General features: G+C 36.7%; 1 protein-coding gene across 1 annotated transcript in view; it reads right to left on the reverse strand.

Moving 5' to 3' along the window:
• Positions 1-11981, reverse strand: part of CENPP (centromere protein P) — a 229252-nt gene that overhangs the window by 111935 nt on the left and 105336 nt on the right. The gene's annotated exons all lie outside the window — the stretch shown is intronic.

The raw sequence follows: 11981 nt of genomic DNA on the forward strand, positions 1-11981 counted from the left end.
TTACTAGATGCCAGTAGCACTTGCACCACAGTGTGACAATCAACTATTTTTCCAAAACACGCCAATGTGCCAGGGGGAAAGGGTGGAGCCAAACTGTAGCTGGTTGAGGACCACTGCTTTATAGAAAATGTACTTAATTTCTAAATTCTGGCACAAGTTTGCAAACCTGAAATAAAGTAGTTATTTTTATTTGGTAAAACAGTCTATCCTAAAGGGAATCAGTCCTGAATATTCATTGGAAGGACTGATGCTGAAGCTGAAGCTCCAATACTTTGGCCACCTGATGCAAAGACCTGACTCACTGGAAAAGACCTTGATGCTGGGAAAGATTGAAGGCAGGAGGAGAAGGGGATGACAGAGGATCAGATGGTTGGATGGCATCACCAACTCGATGAACATGAGTTTGAGCAAGCTCTGAGAGTTGGTGATGGACAGGCAAGCCTGGCATGCTACAGTCCATGGGGTCACAAAGAGTCAGACACGACTGAGTGACTGAACTGAACTGAACTGAAAACTGTAAGGGCAAGATCAAAGTGTGATTAAAATAATACCACCAGTAGTGATATAGCAGAAAGAGCCCAGGGGTGCAGAGGTCTGAGTTGAAAATATATACCCAGAAATCTAGTTCCATTTATAGCCTTGAGCTAATCACCATCTCTTTGAACCTATCTTCTCATGTAAAAAGGGTAGGGATGACATTATTGATCTGATAGGTTGCTGTAAGAACTGAATGAAAAAAGTTTATGAAAAATGCTCTGTAAACCATAAAGATTCCTGAAATATGCTTACCTATTATACTGGACAATAATTTACTGACAAGAAAAATTAAAGATTATGAAGTCTAAAAGCAAAAAAATCATAACAGGGCTTCCCTGGTGATCGAATGGTTAAGAATTCGCTTTGCAATGCAGAGGACACCGGTTCAATCCCTGGTCGGGGAAGATCCCACATGCTGCGGAGCAACGAAGTCCATGCGCCACAATTACTTGGCCAATACTCTAGAGTCCACAGCAACAAGAAACCTGCATAATGCAACAAAGAGTAGGCTGTGTTCACTGCAACTAGAGAAAGCCTACATGCGACGAAGACCCAACAGAGCCAAAAAATAAATAAATCTTTAAAAAAGGATATATAACAATGACAGTCATCTTAAAATTAAAATGTTCTAAAGTTCTAATAGTTTTAACAAATAAAATTCATTTTCTACAATATATCATAAAAATAAGATGTGACATCATGCCACTTATGAGAACATAAGTAGAAATTCACTGAAATTGTAATAATCCAGTTTTTGAAATTAATAATTAAATTTATAAGGTTAGTGCTAAGGTTAGAATCATCTTAACAAATAGTCTATGATCTGAACATGTTTGTTCAGTCACTCAGTTGTGTCTGATTCTTTGGGACCCCATAGACTGTGGTCCACCAGGCTCCTCTGTCCATGCTATTATTCTGGCAAGAATATTGGATTGGGTTGTCATTTCCTCCTCCAGGGGATCTTCCCAACCCAGGAATCAAACCCATGTCTCCTGTGGCTTCTGCATTGGAAGGAGGACTCTTTACCACTTAGCCACCTGGGAAGCCCTATGATCTGAATAGAGAAGCTTAAAAGAAAGAAGCTTTTCTTTTTAAAAAGGAAAGACAGGAGAATTTTCTAACTACTGGAAATGATTCCTGAAATCACTAAAATTAATTTCCTGTAGTTAATGTCTGTGCTTTTCATCCCACAGCTGTTAACCATTTTTGGTTGTAAGTTTGCAAAAAGCAAATCAGTAATAAAAACATAACCACCCAAAACTGTATTAAAGTTTTCTTAGTCATATTTTATGGTAAATACAAAATATTACCCACTAAAAATCTGTTAAAGTTTGAAAGCAAATGAATTACTGCAACTTACTGAGTTTACTAAGGCTTCCAGGTAGAAAAAAAAAATCTCAGAGGCTATCTACCTTTATTGCCTCCCAAATACTACAGTAAAGAAGATCATAGAATTCACAAAACAAATATAATACTTTCAGAAAATCACCTGAAGTTGCTAAAAGCTTTTTTAAAAAATCAATTTAGTTTCTCCTTAAACTACAACATTATTTTTCTTTCCTTTCTAATTCCATTTTTTGGTAAAAGAATTGTCTTACCTTGGCTGGTGTGTAAAGAACATTTTTAGATATTCTTCCAAATGCCTTACTTGCACTTACTCATTTAATCCTCACAACAGCCCTATAAGGCAGGTACCTTCACCTATCTAGGATTTGATTCCAGCAATCTAGCTCAACCTTTTAACCATGACGACACACTAATGTTTGAGTTAGTGAGGTCAACCTTATAAAATGGTGGACAGTGCTTCCTCCTGGAGATTCTATGCTTATTGGCTTCCATACACCACGCCTTTCAAGTTGCTCTTTAATGGCTAGTGTTCCTCCTCAATACTGTTTGGCCTCTTCACTTTGCTCCTGATAAACCTACACAGACCCTCTTGAACTCTTCCTTCCCCCAGTCTTTCTGGTTTAAAACTTCAGCAAGTGCCATTCCTGCTCTACCTCCCATGTTACTTGCATCCATTCCTTCTTTTTTATTCTCATTCACCATACCACAAATCACTTTATTTTCTATTTGGAGTATCAAAATAAGTTCCTGGCCTCATTTTGCCAATTCAACTCTATCATGACTAACCAAACAGATCTATGTGCTATCTGGATTATGTCAGTCCTTTATCAAAAGACTATAACAGTTCCCATTGATTATAGAATTACAAAAACACTTAATTCACCTTTCAAGGTTATCTATGATTTATATCTAAGTAATGATTTTTGAGATTGTTATTTCATGTTTACATCTTTTTATACTCCAGTTGAAAATTATTTGCTATTTCTCAAATATGCTCTGTATTTTCTGGCTTCTATTACTTTATTAATACCGCATAATGTGCATCTATCAAAATCTTTTCCAACTTCAATTGTCTGTGTCAAAGTTCACCCTTCTCAGTTCATCTTCCTGATTCTCCCACAAACAGATGTGGTTTCTCACACCCCACCTTCAGAGCCTTCCCAGTATTTTATTTTTATTTTTCCCCAGTATTTTAATATGCTTCTCTTTTGCACTTATCACAATCTTAGCTTATTGTGGCTATTTAAGTATGGGTTTTTTTCCCCTTCATATTCTCTAGAGAATTGTAGATATCTTGATTGTAAGCACTATATCCTTTTTTAAGGTTTGTTTTTTTTTTTTTAATATGGACCATTTTTAAAGTCTTTATTGAATTTGTTACAACACTGCTTCTGTTTTATGTTCTGGTTTTTCAGCCAAGAGGCACATGGGATCTTAGTTCCCCAACCAGGGATCAAACCAGCAACCCCTGAGTTGGAAGGCAAACTCTTAACCACTGGACTGCCAAGGAAAGTCCAGTATTATGTTTTAGTTAGGTCTGCATCCCTTTTCTCTCTCCCACCAAAGGCTAGCATACTTCGTTACCTCAAAACATACTTCTGGAATCAACAAAGGGTGTTTACTGAAAGGAAATAAAAAGCCTTTATCCTCATTCTAACAAAGCAATGTGTGTTTATCCTATATATCTTTCTTTTCATCCTAGATGCACCCCCCCCAACCTGCAGCTCTCTCACAGACATATACTTACCTGATGCAGATGTATTGTGTATCCCATACTACTCTGAAATAGGGGCAGATGGCATTTTCTCCCAATGCATTCAGTATTAGCAAAAGGATTTATTATAACGTCTATCACAGGCTCTGGAGAACTCTAAATGAAACAGACCCTCCCACCCAATTAGCTCTGAAAAGTGCTGTAACAAGGTAAGCATTCCCAGCAGTAACATCTCTCCCTTGGTGAAATAATATGATAATAAAGACAACTGCTTTAAAATGAGCCCTTCCATAGTCGGGGGAATCCCACACCTCTAGGTCATCACAGAGCACCAGGCTGAGCTCCCTGTGTTACCCAGCAGCGTCCCACTAACTATGTATTTTACATACGGTAATGTATATATTTCAATGCTACTGTCTCAGTTTGTCCCATCCTCTCCTTCCCTTGCTCTGCCCACAGGTCCATTCTCTGCATCTGTGTCTTTATTCCTGCTCTGCAAATAGTTTCATCAGTATCATTTTCCTAGATTCCATATATATGCCTTAATATGTGATATTTGTCTTTCTCTATCTGACTTACTTCACTCTGTATAACAGGCTTCAGGTTCATCCACCTCAGTTCAACTAACTCAGATTCATCCCTTTTTATGGCTGAGCAATATTCCATTGCATATATATGTACCACAACTTCTTTATCCATTCATCTGTCAGTGGACATCTAGGTTGCCTTCATGTCCTGGCTATTGTATTAGGTTGGTGCAAAAGTAATTGTGGTATTATATTGTTGAATTTTGCTGTTTTGTATTGGAATACATTCTTAAGTAAATGTGGTTATGTTATGCATCATTTTAATGTGCATTTCTTATTTTAAGTTTTTCTGCTAATTACTTATTACTTGCTTTATATTTATATTGCACATAATATAAATTAAATGTGTTTTATATGTATTTTAGACTAGGGAAATGATGTTACACAGAAAGCAAATTCAAGTGATTTGCTTATTCCGTTCAAAGTGGGTCATAAAGCAGCAGAGATAACTTGCAACATCAACACATTTGGCCGAGGAACTGCTAATGAACCACCACAGTGCAGTGGTGGTTCAAGAGGTTTTGCAAAGGAGACGAGAGTCTTGAAGATGAGGAGCACAGTGGCTGGCATCAGAAGTTGACAACGAGAGCAATTGAGAGCAATCACTGAAGCTTATCCTCTTACAACTACATGAGAAGTTGCCGAAGAACTCAATGTCAACCACTCTACAGCCTGCACTTGAAGCAAATTGGAAAGATGAAAAAACTCAGGAAGTGTTGCCTCATGAGCTGATCGAAAACAAAAAAAAAATTGCTGTTTTGAAGTGTTGGCTTCTCTTATTCTGTGCAACAATGAACCATTTCTCGATTGGATTGTGACATTCGACGAAAAGTGGATTTTATACGACAACCAGTGATGACTAGTTCAGTGGCTGAACTGAGAAGTTCCAAAGCACTTCTCAAAGCCAAACCAGCACCAGAAAAAGATCATGGTCAAAGTTTGGTGATCTGCTGTCAGTGTGGTCCATTATAGCTTTCTGAATCCTGGCAAAACCATTATATCTGAGAAACATGCTCAGCAAATCAATGAGATATACAGAAAACTGCAACGCCAGCAGCCGGCATGGGTCAACAGAATAGGCTCAATTCTCCACGACAACACTTGACCACACATCACACAATCAATATTTTGGTTGTTTGAACTTGGCTAAGGAGTTTTGCCTCGTCCTCCATATTCACCTGACCTTTCGCCAACCGACTACTACTTCTTCAAGCCTCTCAAAAACTTTTTGCAGGGAAAACGCTTCCACAACCGGCAGCATACAACAAATGCTTTCCAAAAGTTCAGCGAATCCTAAAGCATAGATTTTTACACTACATGAAAACTATTTCTCATTGGTAAAAAATGTGTAGATTGTAATGGTTCCTATTTTGATTAATAAAGATGTGTCTGAGCCTAGTTATAATGATTTAAAATTAACAATATGAAACAGCAATTACTTTTTCACCAACCTAATAAATAGTGCTGCAATGAACACTGGGATATGTGTGACTTTTTTTGTGTGTGTGTGACTTTTTGAATTATGGTTTGGAGATTTCTTTTTTAATACGGAAAATTTATAATGGAAGCAAAAGTAGAAAAACACTACAATGAACTTTCATGTACTTCTGACTCAATTTTTAAAATGACCAACTTATGTGTGTGTAAGGATGTTCAGTTATGTCTAACTCTTTGTGACCCCATGCATGGTAGACTGCCAGGCTTCTCTGTCCAGGGGACTTTCCAGGCAAGAACACTGGAGTGGGCTGCCATTTCCTTCTCCAGGGGCTCTTCCTGACCCAGGGATCAAACCCACATCTCCTGCAGCTCCTACCCTGGCAGGTGGATTCTTTACCACTGGACAATCTGGGAATTCTTATAGCCAATTCTATTCATTTACACTCTCATCATTATTACTATTTTTAATAACAGCATTCCTTGAGGTATAATTCACATATCATACAATCCACCATTTAAAGCACAATTCAAAAAACAGCATATAGTTCAAAGATTTTTAATATATTCAAGGTTAGCAGCCATCACACAATTAACTTCAGAACATTTTTGTCACTTCAAAAGGAAATCCTGTCCTGATTAAAATCACTCTTCATTTACTCCCAGCCTTAGGTAACCACAGATCCACTGTTTCAATCAATTTGCCTATTCTAGCCATTTCATATAAATGGAATCATGTAATATGTGGTCTTTTGTAACTGGCTTTTTCACTTATCATAATGTTTTCAAGGTTCATTCATGTTGTAGCATGTGTCAGTACTTCACTTCTTTTTACTGCCAAGAATACTCCATTTTACGAATGAACCACTTTAATTCATCCATACATCAGCTGATGGACACTTAAGTTGTTTTTACTTTTTACAAACATGCTATTACAAACTTGCTGCTATAAATATGTGCATACAGTTTTTGTGTGAACATATATCTTCACTTTTCCTGGGTATATACTTAGGAGTAAAACTGATTGGTCAAGTAATTGCAACTTTATGTTCAATTATTTGAGGAACTGTAGATTGTTTTCCAAAGTAGCTGTGCCATTTTTAATTTTCATCAGCAATATATATAGATTCTAATTTTTCCACATTATCACCAATACTTGCAGTTGTCCATATATTTTACTTCAGCTATTAGAAAACATGAAGTAGTACCTCACTGTGGTTCTGATGCACATTTTCCTTATGATCAGTGACATTAAGCATCTTTTCATTTATTTATTGATCATCTGTTATCTTTGGAGAAACATTTATTTAGATCCTCCAATCATTTTACTATTGGTCATTATCATTATTATTGACTTGTATGAGTTTAACTATTCTAGACACAAGTTCTTAATCATATATATGATTTGCAAACTTTTTTCCCCACGTGTGGGTGTTGTTTTTTTTTCCCCCATTCTTGTGGTATCTTTTGATACAGAAAAAAAAAAATCAAAATTTTAATGGTACCCAATTTATCTATTTTTCTTCTGTTTCTTATGCTTTCAGGGTCACATCTAAGAAACTGATGCCTACCTAACCCAAGGTCATAATGACTAACTTTTCTTCTGAAATGTAATAGTATCAGCTCTAAAACTTAGATCTTTATTCCATTTTCACTAAATTTTTGCATGTGATCCAGTTGTCTTAGCACCATTTGTTCAAAGGAGATCAAGATATAAAAGATTTCTATCACTCCTGAAGGTTCTTCCATGCCCCCTCCTAGTTCATACTCCCACTTCATCTAGCAAACATCCATTCATTCACTCACTGCACCAAGCAGACATACCCATTCCAGAACTTTGCCACTGGCAATATAACCATCTCCTAAAAATTTCCTTAATAATTGTCAACCTGAGTAAACATTCCAATTCCAAAGAAAGGCAATGCCAAAGAATGTTCAAACTACTGCACAACTGCACTCATCTCACATGCTAGCAAGGTAATGCTCAAAATTCTCCAAGACAGGCTGCAACAGTATGTGAACCATGAACTTCCAGATGTTCAAGCTGGTTTTAGAAAAGGCAGAGGAACCAGAGATCAAATTGCCAACATCTGCTGGATCATCGAAAAAGCAAGAGAGTTCCAGAAAAACATCTACTTTTGCTTGATTGACTATGCCAAAGTCTTTGACTGTGTGGATCACAATAAACTCTAGAGAATTCTTCAAGAGATGGGAATACCAGACCACCTGACCTGCCTCCTGAGAAATCTGTATGCAGGTCAAGAAGCAACAGTTAGAACTGGACATGGAACAACAGACTGGTTCCAAATTGGGAAAGGAGTACATCAAGGCTGTATATTGTCACCGTACTTATTCAACTTATATGCAGAGTACATCATGAGAAATGCTGGGCTGGATGAAGCACAAGCTGGAATCAAGATTGCCGGGAGAAATATCAGTAACCTCAGATTCACCATCCTTTTGGCAGAAGCGAAGAACTAAAGATCCCCTTGATGAAAGTGAAAGAGAAGAGTGAAAAAGTTGGCTTAAAACTTAACATTCAGAAAACTAAGATCATGGCATCCAGTCCCATCACTTCATGGTAAAAGATGGGGAAACAATGGAAACAGTGACAGACTTTATTTTTGGGAGTTCCAAAATCACAGCAGATGATGACTGCAGCCATGAAATTAAAAGATGCTTGCTCCTTGGAAGAAAAGCTATGACCAACCTACACAGCATAATAAAAAGGAGAGACATTGCTTTGCCAACAAACGTCCCTGTAGTTAAAGTTATGGTTTTTCCAGTAGTCATGAATGGATGTGAGAGTTGGAGTATAAGGAAAGCTAAGTGCTGAAGAACTGATGCTTTTGAACTGTGGTGTTAGAGAAGACTCTTGAGAGTCGCTTGGACTGCAAGGAGATCAAACCAGTCAGTCCCCAAGGAAATCAGTCTTGAATATTCATTGGAAAGATTGATGATGAAGCTGAAACTCCAATACTTTGGCCTACCTGATGTGAAGAACCGACTCATTGGAAAAGACCCTGATGCTGGGAAAGATTGAAGGTGGGAGGAGAAGGGGATGACAGAGGATCAGATGGTTGGATGGCATCACCAACCTGATGGACATGAGTTTGAGTAGGCTCCAGGAACTGGTGATTGACAGGGAAGCCTCGAGTTTTGCAATCCATGGGGTCGCAAAGAATCAGACATGACTGAGTGACTGAACTGAACTCAGTAAACGTAAGTAATAGGAATTCTGGATCCACATATCCCATCCTCTTTAACAACAACAAAACAAAACACATTCTCATTAATTTGGCAAAGGGAAACACATCTTATCACTTTTCCCTGAAGCCGAAAATGCTATTGCTTTGTACTTTATTCCCAGTCTGTGAAAATAAAGACAAAACAAAACATTGAATGGATTATATAAACAACAACTTTATTTTTCTGCTTCTCCTGCATTGGCAAGCCAACTTTTTAAAAATTCATTTTTAATTGAAGGACAATTGCTTTACAACATTACTTTTGTTTCTGCTGTACATCAGTATGAACTAGCCAAGGGTATATACATGTCTCCTCTCTCTTGAACCCCCCTCCCTCTCCCCACCCCTCTAGGTTGTTATAGGAGGCCCAGTTGGAGCTCCCTAAGTCACACAGCGAATGTCCACTGGCTATCTGTCTGTTTGGTCGTGCATACGCTTTCACGCTCCTGTCTCTATTCCTTGCACCCTCTCCTTCCTTCCCACCCCCACGCCCGTAAGTCTGTTCTTTATGTCTGCATCTCTGCTGCTGCCCTGTAAATAGGTTCATCAATACTATCACAACTACTTTTTAATTGTATATACTATTTTGGAAATTTGTGTGAGGGTGGAGAGTACTGGATGCTCCATGAGTCTCTGAGTGCTCCTTTGCACTCTCTGCCATTTGTGGCTAATAGTATACTGGCCTTTAAAAATTCCTTTTTTTTTTTTTTTTGGTGAGAATTTGGTTTATTTTGACCCTCAATTTCTAGCTAAACAGTTTAGACTCTGGATTTCTCATGCTTTGTGGAAATACGTATTTTACATTCCCTGGGTGGGCAGGGTTCAGGATGGGGGGACACATGAACACTCAAGGCTGATTCATGTCAATGTATGGCAAAACCCACCACAATACTATAAAGTAATTAGCCTCCAATTAAAATAAAGAAATTAATTTAAAAGAAAAATAAAATTATTCTCTCTATACTTCCTTATATGATGAGGTTTCCATGGTGTCTCCCAGTTTTGTTATTGTGTGGTTTATTGATTTGAATTGTATTTTTTATCTCATGTGGTTTAGTTAGGCGTTAACTGAGAGAAAGACAAACCAACAGTCCAGTTGTCTGAATAGTAAAGATTTGCAAAATGTCTTCTTGAAATACAAGCTATCCCTTCAAAAATAATAAGAAAGAAGGTACAATATCATTTGCATATGATTCATATGTACCTGAAAAACCCAGGAGAATCAACTGAAAAATGACACAGTCATGCATATAACAAAAGATAGGTATCCATAATATATAAAAAAAGAAACCCTAAAAATCAATCAGAAAGACAAATAACATAATAGAAAAATAAGCAAAAAAAAAAAAAAATTAACAGGCATATCTCAGAAGAGAAAATCCAAATGGCTGAAAAACATTTGAAAAAATGTTCAACCTGTTTAGTAATAAGGGAAATGGAAATTAAAATCAAAAGTAATACCTTCATATACCAAATTAATTGCGGAAACAGTCAGATAATGTCAAGTGTTAATGAGATCTGAAACAACTGTTGCCTTTCATTCCCACCACCTCAACTTGCCTATCTGTAAGCTCCCTCCAGCAGTTCTGCCATAGTTACATTAGCATTCCTTTCCAGCATACATCACAGTAGTGTCAGAACTATTGACTTATACCTCTGTGCTCATTCATTTTTCCATTGCACTCCATACCACTTGATATATGTTTATTTTCTATCTTCCTCTTCCATGATAAAAAGAGACTATTTTAGCTGCTAGGTCCTCAGCAACTAAAACTACCTTGAATAAAGTAGGTGTTCAACAAGTATTAGCTGGATGAATAGATGAATTAAAATGTTTATTATGGTTTATTACCATAATTACTAGGTCTCAGTCAGACCTGTCCTAGCCAGCACTAATTATTTGGCTCTGAGATATTGAATCTACTTCAATCAAATTATAATCGTAGGATATAATTTAGATTTTCACCAATTCAACTGACTTTTCTCCCTAATTGCTATAATTATAACCATCAACTGAGGGAATTCCCTGGCAGTCCAGTGGTTAGGCCTCTGTGCTTTCACTGCTGAGAGTAAGGGTTCAATCCTTGGTAGAGGAACTACGAACCTGCAAGCTGCACAGCATGGCTGAAATAAATCAACTAATTAAAAAATAAAATAAAATACACTCCAACTGAAACAGTGAACTACCACAATTACTTGCAGCTTCTATTTTTCCTCTAAGGTCTGACTCAAACCAACTCTCCCATCCCCTACCAAACCAAAACTCGATGACATCATCAACCTTATTTAAATTTCCTAGATACTACTTTTAATTCTGAGTGTTCTAGCTATTTATTGATAAATATTTTCACATTTGTTAAGAACATGAACCACATAATCACTATCACAAGTTCAAATCTCAGAGTTAAATGAAGAATTAAAGAAAAATTAAGCTGCTAATTTTAAATTAATCTTCCAAAAGAACTATCAAGGCATTTTTGGATAAAGTACACAGATTTGTTCTCTCTTCCTTAGTGTGGAAGCCTGAGGTTTAAGAACAAACACTAATAGGAAACATATGGAAAAGATCAGTAACGGGATGAAATCTTGGCCCAAATATGATTTGCCACGTTTTACATACCAGTGTCTCAAATAATAGATAAGATTTTTATAATACTGCCAAAACATCTCCTGAAACACCGTACACTTTTTAAAAGTCTAAAGTATAACAAAATAAATCTTGAGAGCTATTTGTAAAAACCTAAAGGAAAATACTATTTTGAGGAAACAAAAACAAATTTCAAGAATCACTTTACCTTATTAGTTTGTACAAGCTTGAAAGAATCTCCCAAAAGAATGAATTCAAAATTCACTGCCAAGAGATACAAGTTAACTCTGTTTAAAATATGAAAACATTAGTATAAAAATATAGCATTTAAGTAGTTAACTGCTACTCTTCAGGAGAGACTGTTCAGTGAAATTTGTAAATTTCATACATTTGCAAACTAAAGGCAAAAATGGTTGGTCAACGGAAGTTCCTAACTCCATCTTATTTAATATTATAAAATTATTTTTTGTACTAGTAAAAATAGACAAATCAGAGATATACCTTCTGAGTAAGTTCCATAACAAAGA

The sequence above is a fragment of the Dama dama genome, chromosome 16 (genome assembly GCF_033118175.1).
Source record: "Dama dama isolate Ldn47 chromosome 16, ASM3311817v1, whole genome shotgun sequence".
Lineage (NCBI taxonomy): Eukaryota > Metazoa > Chordata > Mammalia > Artiodactyla > Cervidae > Dama > Dama dama.